Here is a 17,422-nt window from a genome sequence, read left to right as displayed (position 1 = left end):
TTTGACTGTGGGGGCTCTGCTTGACTCTGTTTTGAGAGAAGCTTACTGTGCCTCTTTTCCATGTTTACAGAAGGATGTCCTTGAGTTTTAAACTCAAGGGAGTTCTTATTCAATTGAAGGACTAGTTCACCTCTGTTAACATCAATCACAGCTCTTGCTGTGGCTAGGAAGGGTCTTCCAAGGATGATTGATTCATCCTCATTCTACCCAGTATCTAGGATTATGAAATCAGCAGGGATGTAAAGGCCTTCAACCTTTACTAATATGTCCTCTACTTGTCCATAAGCCTGTTTTCTGGAATTGTCTGCCATCTCGAATGAGATTTTAGCAGCTTGTACCTCAAAGATTCCCAGTTTCTCCATTACAGAGAATGGCATGAGGTTGATTCCTGACCCAAGGTCACATAGAGCCTTCTCAAAGGTCATGGTGCCTATGGTACAAGGTATTAGGAACTTTTCAGGATCCTGTTTCTTCTGAGGCAATCTCAGTTGATCAAATGCATTTAATTCATTGGTAAACAGGGGAGGTTCATCTCCCCACGTCTCATTACCAAATAAATTGGCATTCAGCTTCATGATTGCACCAAGGTACTTGGCAACTTGCTCTTCAGTAGTATCTTCATTCTCTTCAGAAGAAGAATACTCATCAGAGTTCATGAATGGCATAAGGAGGTTCAATGGAATCTCTATGGTCTCTAGATGAGCCTCAGATTCCTTTGGTTCCTCAAAGGGAAACTCCTTGTTGATCACTGGACATCCTAGGAGGTCTTCCTCCTTGGGATTCACGTCCTCCTCTCCCTCTTTGGATTCGGCCATGATGGTTATATCAATGGCCTTGCACTCTCTCTTTGGATTCTCTTCTGTATTGCTTGGGAGAGTACTAGGAGGGGTTTCAGTGATCTTCTTACTTAGCTGGCCCACTTGTGCCTCCAAATTTCTAATGGAGGACCTTGTTTCATTCATGAAACTTACAGTGGCCTTAGACAAATCAGAGACTAAGTTTGCTAAATTAGAAGTATTTTGTTCAGAATTCTCTGTCTGTTGCTGAGTAGAGGATGGAAAAGGTTTACTATTGTTAAACCTATTTCTTCCACCATTATTAAAGCCTTGTTGAGGCTTTTGATCCTTCCATGAGAGATTTGGGTGATTTCTCCATGAGGGATTCTAGGTGTTTCCATATGGTTCACCCATGTAATTCACCTCTGCTATTACAGGGTTTTCAGGATCATAGGCCTCTTCTTCAGAAGGCGCCTCTTGAGTACTGTTGGATGCAGCTTGCATTCCATTCAGACTCTGAGAAATCATATTGACTTGTTGAGTCAATATTTTGTTCTGAGCTAATATAGCATTCAGAGTATCAATTTCAAGAACTGCCTTCCTTGTAGGCGTCCCATTATTCACAGGATTCCTTTCAGAAGTATACATGAACTGGTTATTAGCAACCATGTCAATAAGTTCTTGAGCTTCTGCAGGCATTTTCTTTAGGTGAATGGATCCACCTGCAGAAGTATCCAATGACATCTTTGATAGCTTAGATAAACCATCATAGAATATATCCAGGATGGTCCATTCTGAAAGCATGTCAGAAGGACACTTTTTGGTCATTTGCTTATATCTCTCCCAAGCTTCATAGAGGGATTCACCTTCTTTCTGTCTGAAGGTTTGAACATCCACTCTAAGCTTACTAAGCTTTTGAGGAGGAAAGAACTTGGCTAAGAAAGTCGTGACCAGCTTATCCCAAGAGTTCAGGCTATCTTTGGGTTGAGAGTCCAACCACACTCTAGCTCTGTCTCTTACAGCAAAAGGGAAAAGCATGAGCCTGTAGACTTTAGGATCTACTCTATTAGTCTTAACAGTATCACAGATCTGCAAAAATTCAGTTAAGAACTGAAAAGGATCTTCAGATGGAAGTCCATGAAACTTGCAGTTCTGCTGCATCAGAGAAACTAATTGAGGTTTCAGCTCAAAATTGTTTGCTCCAATGGTGGGGATGGAGATGCTTCTTCCATGTAAATTGGAATTAGGTGCAGTAAAGTCACCAAGCATCCTCCTTGCATTATTATTATTTTTGGCTGCCATCTCCTCTTCTTATTCGAAAATTTCTGAAAGGTGCTTGCTGGATTGTTGTAATTTATCTTCTCTTAGTTTCCTCTTCAGAGTCCTTTCAGGTTCTGGATCTGCTTCAACAAGAATATTCTTGTCCTTGCTCCTGCTCATATGAAAAAGAGGGAACAGAAAAGTAATAATAGGGATCCTTTTTACCACAGTATAGAGGTCCCTGTGTGAGTAGAAGAAAAGAAGAAGAGAAAATCTGAACTCAGAGAGAGAGAGGGCGTTCGGATTTTTGGTGAGTGGGGAAGAGATGTTAGTAAATAAATAAATAAATAGAAGAGGATGAGAGGGGGAGGTTTTCGAAAATAATTTTTGAAAAAGAGTTAGTGATTTTCGAAAATTAAAAGAAGAAATAAATTAAAATTGAATTTTGAAATAATTATTTAATTAAAAAGAATTTTTGAAAAAGAGGGAGATATTTTCGAAAATTAGAGAGAGAGGGCTAGTTAGGTAGTTTTGAAAAAGATAAGAAATAAACAAAAAGTTAGTTAGTTAGTTGAAACAAATTTGAAAATCAATTTTGAAAAGATAAGAAGATAGGAAGTTAGAAAAGATATTTTAAAATCAAATTTTTGAAAAAGATAAGATAAGAAGATATTTTTGAAAAGATATGATTGAAATTAGTTTTGAAAAAGATTTGATTTTTAAAATCACAATTAATGACTTGATTCACAAGAAATCACAAGATATGATTCTAGAACTTAAAGTTTGAATATTTCTTAACAAGTAAGTAACAAACTTGACATTTTTGAATTAAAACATTAATTGTTGAAGATATTTTCGAAAATTATGAGATAAAATTAAAAAAAAATATTTTTGAAAAATATTTTTAAAATTTTTTAAAATAAATCAAAAAATGAAAAAGATTTTGAAAAAGATAAGATTTTTAAATTAAAAATTTGATTTGACTCATAAGAAATAATTGAATTTTAAAATTTTTTGAAAAAGTCAATCCAAAATTTTGAAATTTATGAGAGAAAAAAGGGAAGATATTTTTTTTTTGAATTTTTAATGATGAGAGAGAAAAACATGAAAAAGACTCAATGCATGAAAATTTTGGATCAAAATAATAAATGCATGCAAAAATGCTATGCATGTCAAGATGAACACCAAGAACACTTTGAAGATCAAGATGAACACCAAGAACTTATTTTTGAAAAATTTTTTATGCAAAGAAAACATGCAAGACACCAAACTTAGAAATCTTTAATGCTTAGACACTAAGAATTCAAGAATGCATATGAAAAACACCATACAACACAAAACAATATAATATGAAGATCAATCAAGAAGGTTTATCAAGAACAACTTGAAGATCATGAAGAACACCATGAATGCATGAATTTTCGAAAAATGCAAGGTGAACATGCAATTGACACCAAACTTAAAATCTGACTCAAGACTCACACAAGAAACACAAAATATTTTTTTTTATTTTTATGATTTTCTAAATTTTTGTATTTTTCGAAAATTAATTTGAAAAAGGGAAATAAGGATTCCAAAATTTTTAATATGAATTCTAGGAGTCTTGTACTCTTAGTCTAAAGCTCCAATCTGAGGGTTAGACATGGCTTAATAGCCAGTCAAGCTTTAGCATGTAAATCTTTTGGACCTGGAACAGCAGCAGGTGGATTAGCAACAACTAGCTTGCTCTTGATAATGTTAGGATGGAAGCCCCAGTCCAAATGAATTTAGACATGGCTTTACAGCCAGTCAGGCTTCAACATGCTTCATGAAACACTAGAATTCATTCTTAAAAATTCTGAATAATTTTTCGAAAACAAAAGAAGAAATTTTTGAAAGAGATTTTTTTGAAAAAAATTTTTTTTTGAAATTTTTTTTTGTAAACAAAAGAAGAAGAAAATTACCAAATTTGAGCAACACGATGAACCGTTAGTTGTCCAAACTCGAACAATTCCCGGCAACGGCGCCAAAAACTTGGTGCACAAAATTGTGATCTCAGGCAACGGCGCCAAAAACTTTGTACGCACGTCTTAATAAATCGTTTTTCATTCACAACTTCGATACAACTAACCAGCAAGTGCACTAGGTCGTCCAAGTAATAAAACCTTACGTGAGTAAGGGTCAATCCCATGGACATTGTTGGTATGAAGCAAGCTATGGTCATCTTGTAAATCTCAGTCAGGCGGATAATAATTGATTATGGAGTTTTCGAAAATAAATAATAAATAGATAGAAAATAAAGATAGAAATACTTATGTATATCATTGGTGAGAATTTCAGATAAACGTATAGAGATGCTTTCGTCCCTCTGATTTCTGCTTTCCTGCTGTCTTCATCCAATCAGTCCTACTCCTTTCTATGGCTGGCTTTATGCAAGGACATCACCATTGTCAATGGCTACTTTTCATCCTCTCTGTGAAAATGGTCCGATGCGCTGTCACTGCATGGCTAATCATCTGGAGGCATCACCGTGGTCAATGGCTGCATCCTATCCTCTTGTGAAAATGGTCCAAATGCTCTGTGACAGCACGGCTAATCATCTGAGGTTCTCGATCATACTGGAATAGGATTCACCCTCCTTTTGTGTCTGTCACTATGCCCAGCACTCGCGAGTCTGAAGTTCGTCACAGTCATTCAATCCCAGAATCCTACTCAGAATACCACAGACAAGGTTTAGACTTTCCGGATTCTAATGAATGCCGCCATCAATCTAGCTTATACCACGAAGATTCTGATTAAGAGATCCAAGAGATAATCATCCGATCTAAGGTGGAACGGAGGTGGTTGTCAGGCACGCATTCGTGGGGGAATGATGATGATTGTCACGTTCATCACATTCATGTTGAAGTGCAAATGAATATCTTAGAAGCGGAATAAGTTGAATTGAATAGAAAAATAGTAGTACTTTGCATTAATTCATGAAGAACAGCAGAGCTCCACACCTTAATCTATGGAGTGTAGAAACTCTACTGTTGAAAATACATAAGTGAAAGGTCCAGGCATGGCCGAATGGCCAGCCCCCAAAACGTGATCACAGGATCAAAAATACAATCCAGGATGTCTAATACAATAGTAAAAAGTTCTATTTATAATAAACTAGCTACTAGGGTTTACAGAAGTGAGTAATTGATGGATAAATCTACTTCCGGGGCCCACTTGGTGTGTGCCTGGGCTGAGCTTGAATGTTACATGTGCAGAGGCTCTTTCTGGAGTTGAACGCTAGGTTGTAACGTGTTTCTGGCGTTCAACTCTGGTTTGTGACGTGTTTTTGGCATTTAACTCCAGACAGCAGAGTAGAACTGGCGTTCAACGCCCTTTTACATCATCTAAACTCGGCCAAAGTATGAACTATTATATATTTCTGGAAAGCCCTGGATGTCTACTTTCCAACGCAATTAGAAGCGCGCCATTTTGAGTTCTGTAGCTCTAGAAAATCCACTATGAGTGCAGGGAGGTCAGAATCCAACAGCATCAGCAGTCCTTCTTCAACCTCTGAATCTGATTTTTGCTCAAATCCCCCAATTTCAGCCAGAAAATACCTGAAATCACAGAAAAACACACAAACTCATAGTAAACTCCAGAAATGTGAATTTAGCATAAAAACTAATGAAAACATCCCTAAAAGTAACTAGATGCTACTAAAAACATACTAAAAACAATGCTAAAAAACGTATAAATTATCCGCTCATCAGTCCACAGATCCTGAGGTGTCAAGGATTTCTCATCCCTGCACCATGTGGCGTGTAAAACGCCCCTTGCTACCAATCCTGGCGTTAAACGCCAGGCTGCTGCCCATTTCTGGCATTTAACGCCAGCTTCTTTCCCATTCCTGGCGTTAAACGCCAGTCTGGTGCCCATTTCTGGCGTTAAACGCCCAGAATGGTGCCAGACTGGGCGTTTAACGCCCATTCTGCTACCCTTACTGGCGTTTAAATGCCAGTATGTTTCTCCTCCAGGGTGTTCTATTTTTCATTCTGTTTTTCATTCTGTTTTTGCTTTTTCAATTGTTTTTGTGACTTCACATGATCATCAACCTACATAAAACATAAAATAACAAAAGAAAATAGAAATTTAACATAGATATTTAAAGATTGGGTTGCCTCCCAACAAGCGCTTCTTTAATGTCAATATCTTGACAGTGGGCTCTCATGGAGCCTCACAGATGTTCAGAGCAATGTTGGAACCTCCCAACACCAAACTTAGAGTTTGAATGTGGGGGTTCAATACCAAACTTAAAGTTTGGTTGTGGCCTCCCAACACCAAACTTAGAGTTTGACTGTGGGGGCTCTGTTTGACTCTGTATTGAGAGAAGCTCTTCATGCTTCCTCTCCATGGTGACAGAGGGATATCCTTGAGCTTTAAACACAAGGGAGTCTTCATTCACTTGAATAATCAATTCTCCTCTATCAACATCAATCATAGCTTTTGCTGTGGCTAGGAAGGGTCTGCCAAGGATGATGGATTCATCCATACACTTCCCAGTCTCTAGGATGATGAAGTCAGCAGGGATGTAGTGGCCTTCAACCTTTACCAAGACATCCTCTACAAGTCCATAAGCTTGTTTCTTTGAATTGTCTACTATCTCCAGTGAGATTTTTGCAGCTTGTACCTCAATGATCCCTAGCTTCTCCATTACAGAGAGAGGCATGAGGTTTATGCTTGACCCTAGGTCACACAGAGCCTTCTCAAAGGTCATGGTGCCTATGGTACAAGGGATTGAAAATTTCCCAGGGTCTTGTCTCTTCAGAGGTAATTTCTGCCTAGTCAAGTCATCCAGTTCTTTGATGAGCAATGGAGGTTCATCCTCCCAAGTCTCATTACCAAACAACTTGGCATTTAGCTTCATGATTGCTCCAAGGTACTTAGCAACTTGCTCTTCAGTAACATCTTCACCCTCTTCAGAGGAAGAATACTTATCAGAGCTCATGAATGACAGAAGTAAATTCAATGGAATCTCTACGGTCTCTGTGTGAGCCTTAGATTCCCATGGTTCCTCTTTAGGGAACTCCATGGAGGCCAGTGGACGTCCATTGAGGTATTCCTCAGTGGAGATCACTGCCTCTTCCACTTCTCCAGGTTCGGCCGCGTGGGTTGTGGTTATGGCCTTGCACTCTCTCTTTGGATTCTCTTCTGTATTGCTTGGGAGAGTACTAGGAGGGAGTTCAATAATTTTCTTACTCAGTTGACCCACTTGTACCTCCAAATTTCTAATGGAGGACCTTGTTTCAGTCATGAAACTTTGAGTGGTTTTGATTAGATCAGAGACAATGGTTGCTAAGTCAGAGTGGCTTTGCTTAGAATTCTCTGTCTGTTGTTGAGAAGATGATGGAAAAGGTTTGCTATTGCTAAACCTGTTTCTTCCACCATTATTGTTGTTGAAACCTTGTTGAGGTCTCTGTTGATCCTTCCATGAGAGATTTGGATGATTTTTCCATGAAAGATTATAGGTGTTTCCATAGGGTTCTCCCATGTAATTCACCTCTTCCATTGCTGGGTTCTCAGGATCATAAGCTTCTTCTTCAGAGGAAGCTTCCTTAATACTGCCTGTTGCTGCTTGCACTCCAGACAGACTCTGAGAAATCATATTGACTTGTTGGGTCAATATTTTATTCTGAGCCAATATGGCATTCACAGTATCAATCTCAAGAACTCCTTTCTTCTGAGCTATCCCATTATTCACAGGATTCCTTTCAGAAGTGTACATGAATTGGTTATTTGCAACCATTTCAATGAGTTCTTGAGCTTCCGCAGGCATCTTCTTCAGATGAAGAGATCCTCCAGCAGAGCTATCCAATGACATCTTGGATAGTTCAGACAGACCATCATAGAAAATACCTATGATGCTCCATTCTAAAAGCATGTCAGAAGGACATCTTCTGATCAATTGCTTGTATCTTTCCCAAGCTTCATAGAGGGATTCACCTTCTTTCTGTCTGAAGGTTTGGACTTCTACTCTAAGCTTGCTCAATTTTTGAGGTGGAAAGAACTTTGCCAAGAAGGCATTGACTAGCTTTTTCCAAGAGTTCAGACTTTCTTTAGGTTGTGAATCCAACCATGTCCTAGCTCTGTCTCTTACAGCAAAAGGAAAAAGTATAAGTCTGTAGACTTCAGGGTCAACCCATTGGTCTTGACAGTGTCACAGATTTGCAAGAATTCAACTAAGAACTGATGAGGATCTTCCAATGGAAGTCCATGAAACTTGCAATTCTGTTGCATTAGAGAAACTAATTGAGGCTTAAGCTCAAAGTTGTTTGCTTCAATGGCAGGGATTGAGATGCTTCTCCCATAGAAGTCGGGAGTAGGTGCAGTAAAGTCACCCAGCACCTTCCTTGCATTGTTGGCATTGTTGTTTTCGGCTGCCATGGCTTCTTCCTCCTTGAAGAGCTCTGTTAGGCCCTCTAGAGAGAGTTTTGCTTTAGCTTCTCTTAGCTTTCTCTTCAAGGTCCTTTCAGGTTCAGGATCAGCTTGAACAAGTATGCCTTTATCTTTGCTCCTTCTCATATGAAAGAGAAGAGAACAAGAAAGTAGGGAATCCTCTATGTCACAGTATAGAGATTCCTTGAGGTGTCAGAGGAAAAGAAGAATAGAAGGAGGAGGTAGATAGAAGAGAATTCGAACTTATCAAGAGTGATAGAGTTCGAATTGTACCTTGAGGAGGAATGTTAGTCCCTTAAATAGAAGGATGTGAGAAGAGGGGAAGAATTTTCGAAAATAAATTAAAAAGATTTTGAAATAATAAAAAGAAATTTGAAAATTTGATTGAGATTTTCGAAAATTAAGATTGGAAAAGAAATTAAGTGATTTTGAAAAAGATTTTGAAATTAGAAATTAAAAAAATATGATTGAAAATTAATTTTGAAAAAGATGTGATTGAAAAGATATGACTGAGAAGATATGATTGAAAATCAATTTTAAAAGGAAAGTTTTTAAAATTAAAGTTGATTACTTGACTAACAAGAAATTAGAAGATATGATTCTAGAATTAAAACTTTTGATCCTTTCTTAATAGGCAAGTAACAACTAGAAAATTTTGAAGTAAATCATTAATTAGAACAAGGATTTTTGAAAATAAAAAAAATAGAAAGAAATTGATTTTGAAGAGATATGATTGAAAAGATATGATTTGAAAAAGATTTTATTTTGAAAAATTATGAAGATTTGAAAAAGATTTGAATTAAAAACAAAATCTTCCCTCTAGTGTCCTTCTGGCGTTAAACGCACAAAATGGCATCCATTCTGGCGTTTAACGCCCAAAAAGCTACCTTTTTGGGCGTTAAACGCCCAGCCAGGTACCCTGGCTGGCGTTTAAACGCCAGTTTTCCTTCTTCATTGGGCGTTTTGAACGCCCAGCTTTTTCTGTTTGATTCCTCTGCTGAATGTTCTGAATCTTCAATTCTCTGTATTATTGACTTGAAAAGACACAATTTTTAAAATATTTTTGAATTTTTAATGATGAGAAAGAATAAAAAATGTAACTAAGATCAAATAAACAATGCATGCAAGACACCAAACTTAGAAGTTTGTATACTAAGGACTATAACAAATTGAAAATGCATGTAAGAAACAACAAAAGACACAGAATAAGAGAAATTAAAGATCAGAGCACTGAAATCATCAAGAACAACTTGAAGATCAATGAAGAACATAATGCATATATTCGAAAAATGCAAGAAGAATAAAAACATGCAATTGACACCAAACTTAAAAATTGATACTAGACTCAAACAAGAAACATAAAATATTTTTGATTTTTATGGTTTTATAAGTTTTTTTGTGATTTTTGAAACTTGTATAGAAAAGAAAATAAAGAGAATCAAAACTTTTAATAAGAATTCCAGGAATCATGCAATGTTAGTCTAAAGCTTTAGTCTAAAAAGATTAGACATGGTTGGCCAAGCTTCAGCAGGACATTACATTCAGCAGCTAAATTGATGAGAATCAATCAGCTTTTGTGATGATAAGAGCATCACCTTGAAACTCTAGAATTCATTCTTAAAAATTCTGAAAAATAAAAAGAAAAGTACCTAATCTAAGCAACAAGATGAACCGTCAGTTGTCCAAACTCGATCAATCCCGGCAACGGCACCAAAAACTTGGTGCACGAAATTGTGATCATCAACAATGGCACCAAAGGACTTGCAGCTCTTAAACGTGAATCACACTTTGTCACAATTCCGCACAACTAACCAGCAAGTGTACTGGGTCGTCCAAGTAATAAACCTTACGTGAGTAAGGGTCGATTCCACGGAGACTGTCGGCTTGAAGCAAGCTATGGTCACCTTGTAAATCTCAGTCATGCGAATTCAGATGGTGAGGAGAATTGATAATTAAAAGATAAATAAAACATAAAATAAAGATAGAGATACTTATGTAATTCTTTGGTTGGAATTTCAGATAAGCGTATGAAGATGCTTTGTTGAACCTCTGCTTTCCTATTGCCTTCTTCTAATCATTCAAACTACTTTCCATGGCAAGCTTTATGTTGGGCATCACCGTTGTCAGTGGCTACTTCCCGTCCTCTCAGTGAAAACGTTCCAAATGCACTGTCACCGCACGGCTAATCATCTGTCGGTTCTCGATCATGTTGGAATAGGATCCATTGATCCTTTTGCGTCTGTCACATGCTCAACAATCGCGAGTTTGAAGCTCGTCACAGTCATCCCTTCCCAGATCCTACTCAGAATACCACAGACAAGGTTTAGACGTTCCGGATCTCTGGAATGGCCACCAATAATTCTAGCCTATACCACGAAGGTTCCAATCTTAGATTAGAAACCCAAGAGATACACATTCAAGCTTGTTTGCATGTAGAATGGAAGTGGTTGTCAGTCACGCGTTCATAGGTGAGAATGGTAATGAGTGTCACATAATCATCACATTCATCATGTTCTTGGGTGCGAATGAATATCTTGGAGAAGAAATAGACTTGAGTTGAATAGAAAAACAATAGTACTTTGTATTAATTCATGAAGAACAGCAGAGCTCCACACCTTAATCTATGGTGTGTAGAAACTCCACCGTTGACAATACATAAGAACAAAAGGTCTAGGCATGGCCGAATGGCCAGCCTCCAAAACGTGATCAAAGGATCAAAAGATAATCCAAAGATGAAAATACAATAGTAAAAGGTCCTATTTATAGAGAACTAGTAGCCTAGGGTTTACAGAAATCAGTAATTAATGCAGAAATCTTCTTCCGGGCCCACTTGGTGTGTGCTTGGGCTGAGCATTGAAGCTTCCATGTGTAGAGACTTTTCTTGGAGTTAAACGCCAGCTTTTGTGCCAGTTTGGGCGTTTAACTCCAGCTTTTGTGCCAGTTTTGGCGTTAAACGCTAGAATTCTTGAGCTGACTTGGAATGCCTGTTTGGGCCATCAAATCTCAGACAAAGTATAGACTATTATATATTGTTGGAAAGCCCAGGATGTCTACTTTCCAACGCAATTGAGAGAACGCCAATTAAGTATCTGTAGCTCTAGAAAATCCACTTCGAGTTCAGGGAGGTCAGAATCCAATAGCATCTACAGTCCTTTTTCAGCCTCTGAATCAGATTTTTGCTCAGGTCCCTAAATTTCAGCCAGAAAATACCTGAAATCATAGAAAAACACACAAACTCATACTAAAGTCCAGAAAAGTAATTTTTATTTAAAAATTAATAAAAACATAATAAAAATTAACTAAAATATACTAAAAACATACTAAAAACAATGCCAAAAAGCGTAATAAATTATCCGCTCATCAGAGAGCGTGGCTGAAGGCGTGCCTTTGGTACAATTTGACCCACGCAACTGCGTCGTCGATGCATCCACGTCATGTGGGAAAAATGCCTCCCACGTGTCCGCGTTAACCACGCAAACGCGTGCCCTGAAAAATCGACGTAAGAAAGGGTGTATGGTAGAATGTTACACTGGACTGGGGCTGGAATGGCGCTAGACGCACAGGTCCTACCACGTGAACGCGTGCCCCACGCGTCCGCGTCATCTTCCAATCTTGGCCATTCACGCGATCGCGTCCACCACGGGAATGCGTCACCCTGAAATTTGGCAATAATGAGTTTCAAACAGAGAGTTGTGCGAGCGCGAGGCTGTCCTCGCGCCATTAGCACAGAACGAGTCACGCGTCCGCGTGACCGACGCGTCCGCGTCAATTCATATAAGCGCCATTCGCTCGAACACGTACCCCACGCGTCCACGTCGCTAGCACTGCACAACATATCCATATCTGCCAAAATATCTTATCTTTCTCTTCCCCAAATCCTACTTTTTCTTTTTCCTTCTTATTTCATTCTTCCCCTTCCTTCCTTCTTCCTTCTTTCTCACTTTCTACTTTCTCTTTCTCACCACCATCATCAAGGTTTTTCTTTTCTTCTTCCCTCCTTACTTTTCTATTCTTCTTCTTGTTTTTATGTTTTCTTATTTTCTTTTTCTTTTTACTTTCATTATCCATGTTTTCTTTTTTTTTCTTTTAATTGGTGTTGAAAATTTATTTGGGTCATTATTATTTCTTATGATTTGCTTGTGGATTGTTACGAAAATTGTTTGACAATTATATATTAATTTTTATAAGGGTTGCATGCATGTTTAATCTAATACTTTCAATAGCTTCTTTACCATGCATGCTATGTGTTTGTGAAAATGCACGTATCACATTGTGCACTATTTTTAGATTTCTTTTATTCTACTACTCTAAATGCTTGCTTTTCACAAAACCCTTTTATATTATATTATTTAAATATAATTGTTACTACAAATAAGTTATTAGTTTGAAAGGCTTGGTAATCTAACTTGGACACTAAATGCTTGATCTATGCTTGATGAGCGGATAATTTATACGCTTTTTGGCATTGTTTTTACATAGTTTTCAGTATGATTTAGTTAGTTTTTAATATATTTTTATTAGTTTTTAAATAAAAATCACATTTCTGGACTTTACTATGAGTTTGTGTGTTTGTTTTGTGATTTTAGGTATTTTTTGGCTGAAATTGAGGGACTTGAGCAAAAATCAGATTCAGAGGTTGAAGAAGGACTGCAGATGCTGTTGGATTCTGACCTCCCTGCACTCAAAGTGGATTTTTCTGGAGCTACAGGAGTCCAAATGGCGCACTCTCAAATGCGTTGGAAAGTAGACATCCAGGGCTTTCCAGAAATATATAATAGTCCACACTTTGCTTGAGTTTAGATGACACAAACTAGCGTTCAACACCAGCTCTCTGCCCTATTCTGGAGTTAAACGCCAGAAACAGGTTGCAAAGCAGAGTTAAACGCCAGAAACACGTTACAAACTGGCGTTTAACTGCAAGGAAGACCTCTACATGTGAAAGCTTCAATGCTTAGCCCAAGCACACACCAAGTGGGCCCGGAAGTAGATTTCTGCATCATTTACTTATCTCTGTAACCCTAGTAACTAGTTTAGCATAAATAGGATTTTTTACTATTGTATTTAAATCTTTTGGAACATCTTTGGACGTTTAGTTCTGAGATCATGGAGGCTGGCCTCTCGGCCATGTCTGGACCTTGTTCTTATGTATTTTCAACAGTAGAGTTTCTACACACCATAGATTAAGGTGTGGAGCTCTGCTGTTCCTCATGAATTAATGCAAAGTACTATTGTTTTTCTATTCAACTCAAGCCTATTTCATATCTAAGATATACACTTGTTCTTCAACCTGAGGAAGGTGATGATCCGTGACACTCATCATCATTCTCACCCATGAACGCGTGCCTGACAAACACCTCCGTTCTACTTGCAATCGCTTAAGTGCATATCTCTTAGCCTTCTGGTTGATGACGCATGGTTGCCTCGCCTGAAAACCGAGCCTTCCATTCCATGAGATCAGAGTCTTCGTGGTATAGGCTAGAATTATTAGCGGCCATTCTTGAGATCCGGAAAGTCTAAACCTTGTCTGTGGTATTCCGAGTAGGATCTGGGAAGGGATGGCTGTGACGAGCTTCAAACTCACGAGTGCTGGGTGTAGTGACAGACGCAAAAGGATGATTGAATCCTATTCCAGTATGATCGAGAACCAACAGATGAATAGCCGTGAGGTAACAGCACATTTTGGATCATTTTTACTGAGAGGACGGGATGTAGCCATTGACAACGGTGATGCCCTGCATAAGCTTGCCATGGAAGGGAGTAGGAATGATTGGATGAAGACAGCATGAAAGCAGAGGTTCAGGAGGAAGGAAAGTATCTCTATACGCTTATCTGAAATTCTCACCAATAAATTACATAAGTATCTCTATCCTAGTTTATATTTTATTTATATTTTTGTTATCAATTCACCATAACCATTTGAATCCGCCTGACTTAGATTTACAAGGTGACCATAGCTTGCTTCAAGCCAACAATCTCCGTGGGATTGACCCTTACTCACGTAAGGCTTATTACTTGGACGACCCAGTGCACTTGCTGGTTAGTTGTGCGAAGTTGTGACAAAGTGTGATTCAGGTTTGAGAGCACCAAGTCTTTGGCGCCATTGTTGATGATCGCAATTTCGTGCACCAATGCTGGTAAATTCTACCTCAAAAGAAACAGGAATAAACTCTACCTCAAAATAAACAGGATCCTGGTAAATTCCTAATTCCCTGTAACATAGGCACCATGACCTTTGAGAAGGCTCTGTGTGACCTGGGGTCAGGAATAAACTTAATGCCACTCTCTGTAATGGAGAAACTTGGGATCTTTGAGGTGCAAGCTACCAGAATCTCATTGGAGATGGCAGACAACTCAAGAAAACAGGCTTATGGACAAGTAGAGGACATGTTAGTAAAGGTTGAAGGCCTTTACATCCCTGCTGATTTCATAATCCTAGACACTGGAAAGGATGAGGATGAATCCATCATCCTTGGAAGACCCTTCTTGGCCACAGCAAAAGCTGTGATTGATGTGGACAGAGGAGAGTTGGTCCTTCAACTGAATGAGGACTACCTTGTGTTTAAGATTCAAGGTTCTCCTTCTGTAACCATGGAGAGGAAGCATGAAAAGCTTCTCTCACTACAGAGTCAACCAAAGCCCCACAGTCAAACTCTAAGTTTGGTGTTGAACCCCCACATTCAAACTCTAAGTTTGGTGTTGGGAGGTTCCAACCTTGCTCTGATTATCTGTGAGGCTCCATGAGAGCTCACTGTCAAGCTATTGGCATTAAAGAAGCGCTTGTTGGGAGGCAACCCAATGTTATTTAATCATATCTATTTTATTTTCTTTTTGTTATTTCGTGTTTTATTAGGTTGATGATCATGTGGAGTCACAAAAACTACTGAAAAATCAAAAATAGAATGAAAAATAGCATTAAAAATAGCACACCCTGGAGGAGGAGCATTCTGGCGTTTAAACGCCAGAAACAAGCATCTGTCTGGCGTTTAACGCCAGAAACAAGCATCTACCTGGCGTTAAACACCAGAAACAGGCTACATTTGGGCGTTTAACGCCAGAAACAAGCAGCAGTCTGGCATTAAATGCCAGGATTGCACAGCAAGGGCGTTTTACACGCCTAATTGGAACAGGGATGTTAAGTCCTTGGCCCCACTGGATCTGTGGACTCCACAGGATCCCCACCACTTCTTCTCTCCTCTTCACACCTTTCCATAACTCTCTTCCCCAAATACCCTTCACCAATCACCTCACTCACTCTTCCCCATCATATCTTCACCACTCACATCCATCCACTCTTCCCCATAAACCCCACCTACCTCCAAAATTCAAACTCTTTTCCCTCCCAAACTGAACCCTAAACCTTCCCCACTCCTACATAAACCCCTCATTCCTTCTTAAGTTTCACACATCATAATCACCTAAAACCCCCTTGGCCGAACCATTCACACACCTTCATCTTCTTCTTCTTCTACTACTTTTTTTCTTCTTTTTCTCGAGGACGAGCAAACCTTCTAAGTTTGGTGTGGTAAAAGCATTGCTTTTATTTTTCCATAACCATTTATGGTATCAAAGGCCAGAGAAACCACTAGAAAGAGGAAAGAGAAGGCAATTGCTTCCACCTCCGAGTCATGGGAGATGGAGAGATTCATCTCAAAAGCCCATCACTAAGAAAAAGATGGAGCAAACAAGAGAGCCCACTCATGGACCTCAACAAGAGCATGAGGAAATTCCTCATCATGAAATCCCTGAGATGCCTCAAGGGATGCACTTCCCTCCACAAAACTATTGGGAGCAAATCAACACTTCCCTAGGAGAATTAAGCTCCAACATGGGACAACTAAGGATGGAGCACCAAGAGCACTCCATCATCCTCCATGAGATTAGAGAAGATCAAAGAGCTATGAGGGAGGAGCACAAAGACAAGGAAGAGACATAGAGGAGCTCAAGAGCACCATTGGTTCTTCAAGAAGAGGAAGACGTCACCCTCACTAAGGTGAACCCGTTCCTTAATCTCCTTGTTCTTATTTTTCTATTTTTCATTTACTATGCTCTATGTTTTATTTATGTTTGTGTCTTATTACATGATCACTAGTGTCTAAGTGTCTATGTCTTGAAGCTATGAATGTCCTATGAATCCATCACCTCTCTTAAAGGAAAAATATTTTAATTACAAAAGAACAAGAAGTACATGGTTTCGAATTCATCCTTGAAACTAGTTTAATTATTTTAATGTGGTGACAATACTTTTTGTTTTCTGAATGAATGCTTGAACAATGCATATGTCTTTTGATATTGTTGTTTATGAATGTTAAATATGTTGGATCTTAAAAGAATGATGAAAAAGGAGACATGTTATCTGATAATCTGAAAAATCATAAAAATGATTCTTGAAGCAAGAAAAAGTAGTGAATACAAAAGCTTGCAGAAAAAAAAAGAAAAATGGCGAAAAAAGGAGAAAGAAAAAGAAAAACCAAGCAGAAAAAGCTAAAAGCTCTTTAAACCAAAAGGCAAGAGCAAAAAGCCAATATCCCTTAAAACCAAAAGGCAAGGGTAATAAAAAGAATCCAAGGCTTTGAGCATCAGTGGATAGGAGGGCCTAAAGGAATAAAATCCTGGCCTAAGCGGCTAAACCAAGCTGTCCCTAACCATGTGCTTGTGGCGTGAAGGTGTCAAGTGAAAACTTGAGACTGAGCGGTTAAAGTCGAGGTCCAAAGCAAAAGAAAAGTGTGCTTAAGAACCCTGGACACCTCTAATTGGGGACTTTAGCAAAGCTGAGTCACAATCTAAAAAGGTTCACCTAATTATGTGTCTGTGGCATTTATGTATCCGGTGGTAATACTGGAAAACAAAGTGCGTAGGGCCACGGCCAAGACTCATAAAGTAGCTGAGTTCAAGAATCAACATACTAAACTAGGAGAATCAATAACACTATCTAAATTCTGAGTTCCTATAGATGCCAATCATTCTGAACTTTA

At 38.6% G+C, this 17,422-nt stretch overlaps 2 non-coding genes across 2 annotated transcripts; both read left to right on the top strand.

Annotated features, from left to right (window-relative positions):
- Window positions 1-1,574: 1,574 nt before the first annotated feature.
- Window positions 1,575-1,682, top strand: LOC148580497 (small nucleolar RNA R71). The gene has a single exon (XR_015895723.1). It is a non-coding gene; the product is annotated as a small nucleolar RNA R71 (small nucleolar RNA).
- Window positions 1,683-7,929: 6,247 nt separating this feature from the next.
- Window positions 7,930-8,037, top strand: LOC148580496 (small nucleolar RNA R71). The gene has a single exon (XR_015895498.1). It is a non-coding gene; the product is annotated as a small nucleolar RNA R71 (small nucleolar RNA).
- The last annotated feature ends 9,385 nt before the right edge of the window (window positions 8,038-17,422 follow it).

This window comes from Arachis ipaensis, chromosome B10 (genome assembly GCF_059453495.1).
Source record: "Arachis ipaensis isolate K30076 ecotype BB chromosome B10, ASM5945349v1, whole genome shotgun sequence".
Classification (NCBI taxonomy): Eukaryota; Viridiplantae; Streptophyta; class Magnoliopsida; order Fabales; family Fabaceae; genus Arachis; species Arachis ipaensis.
The sequence above is the reverse complement of the archived record's forward strand: the minus strand, read 5'-3'. Positions and strand labels throughout refer to the sequence as shown.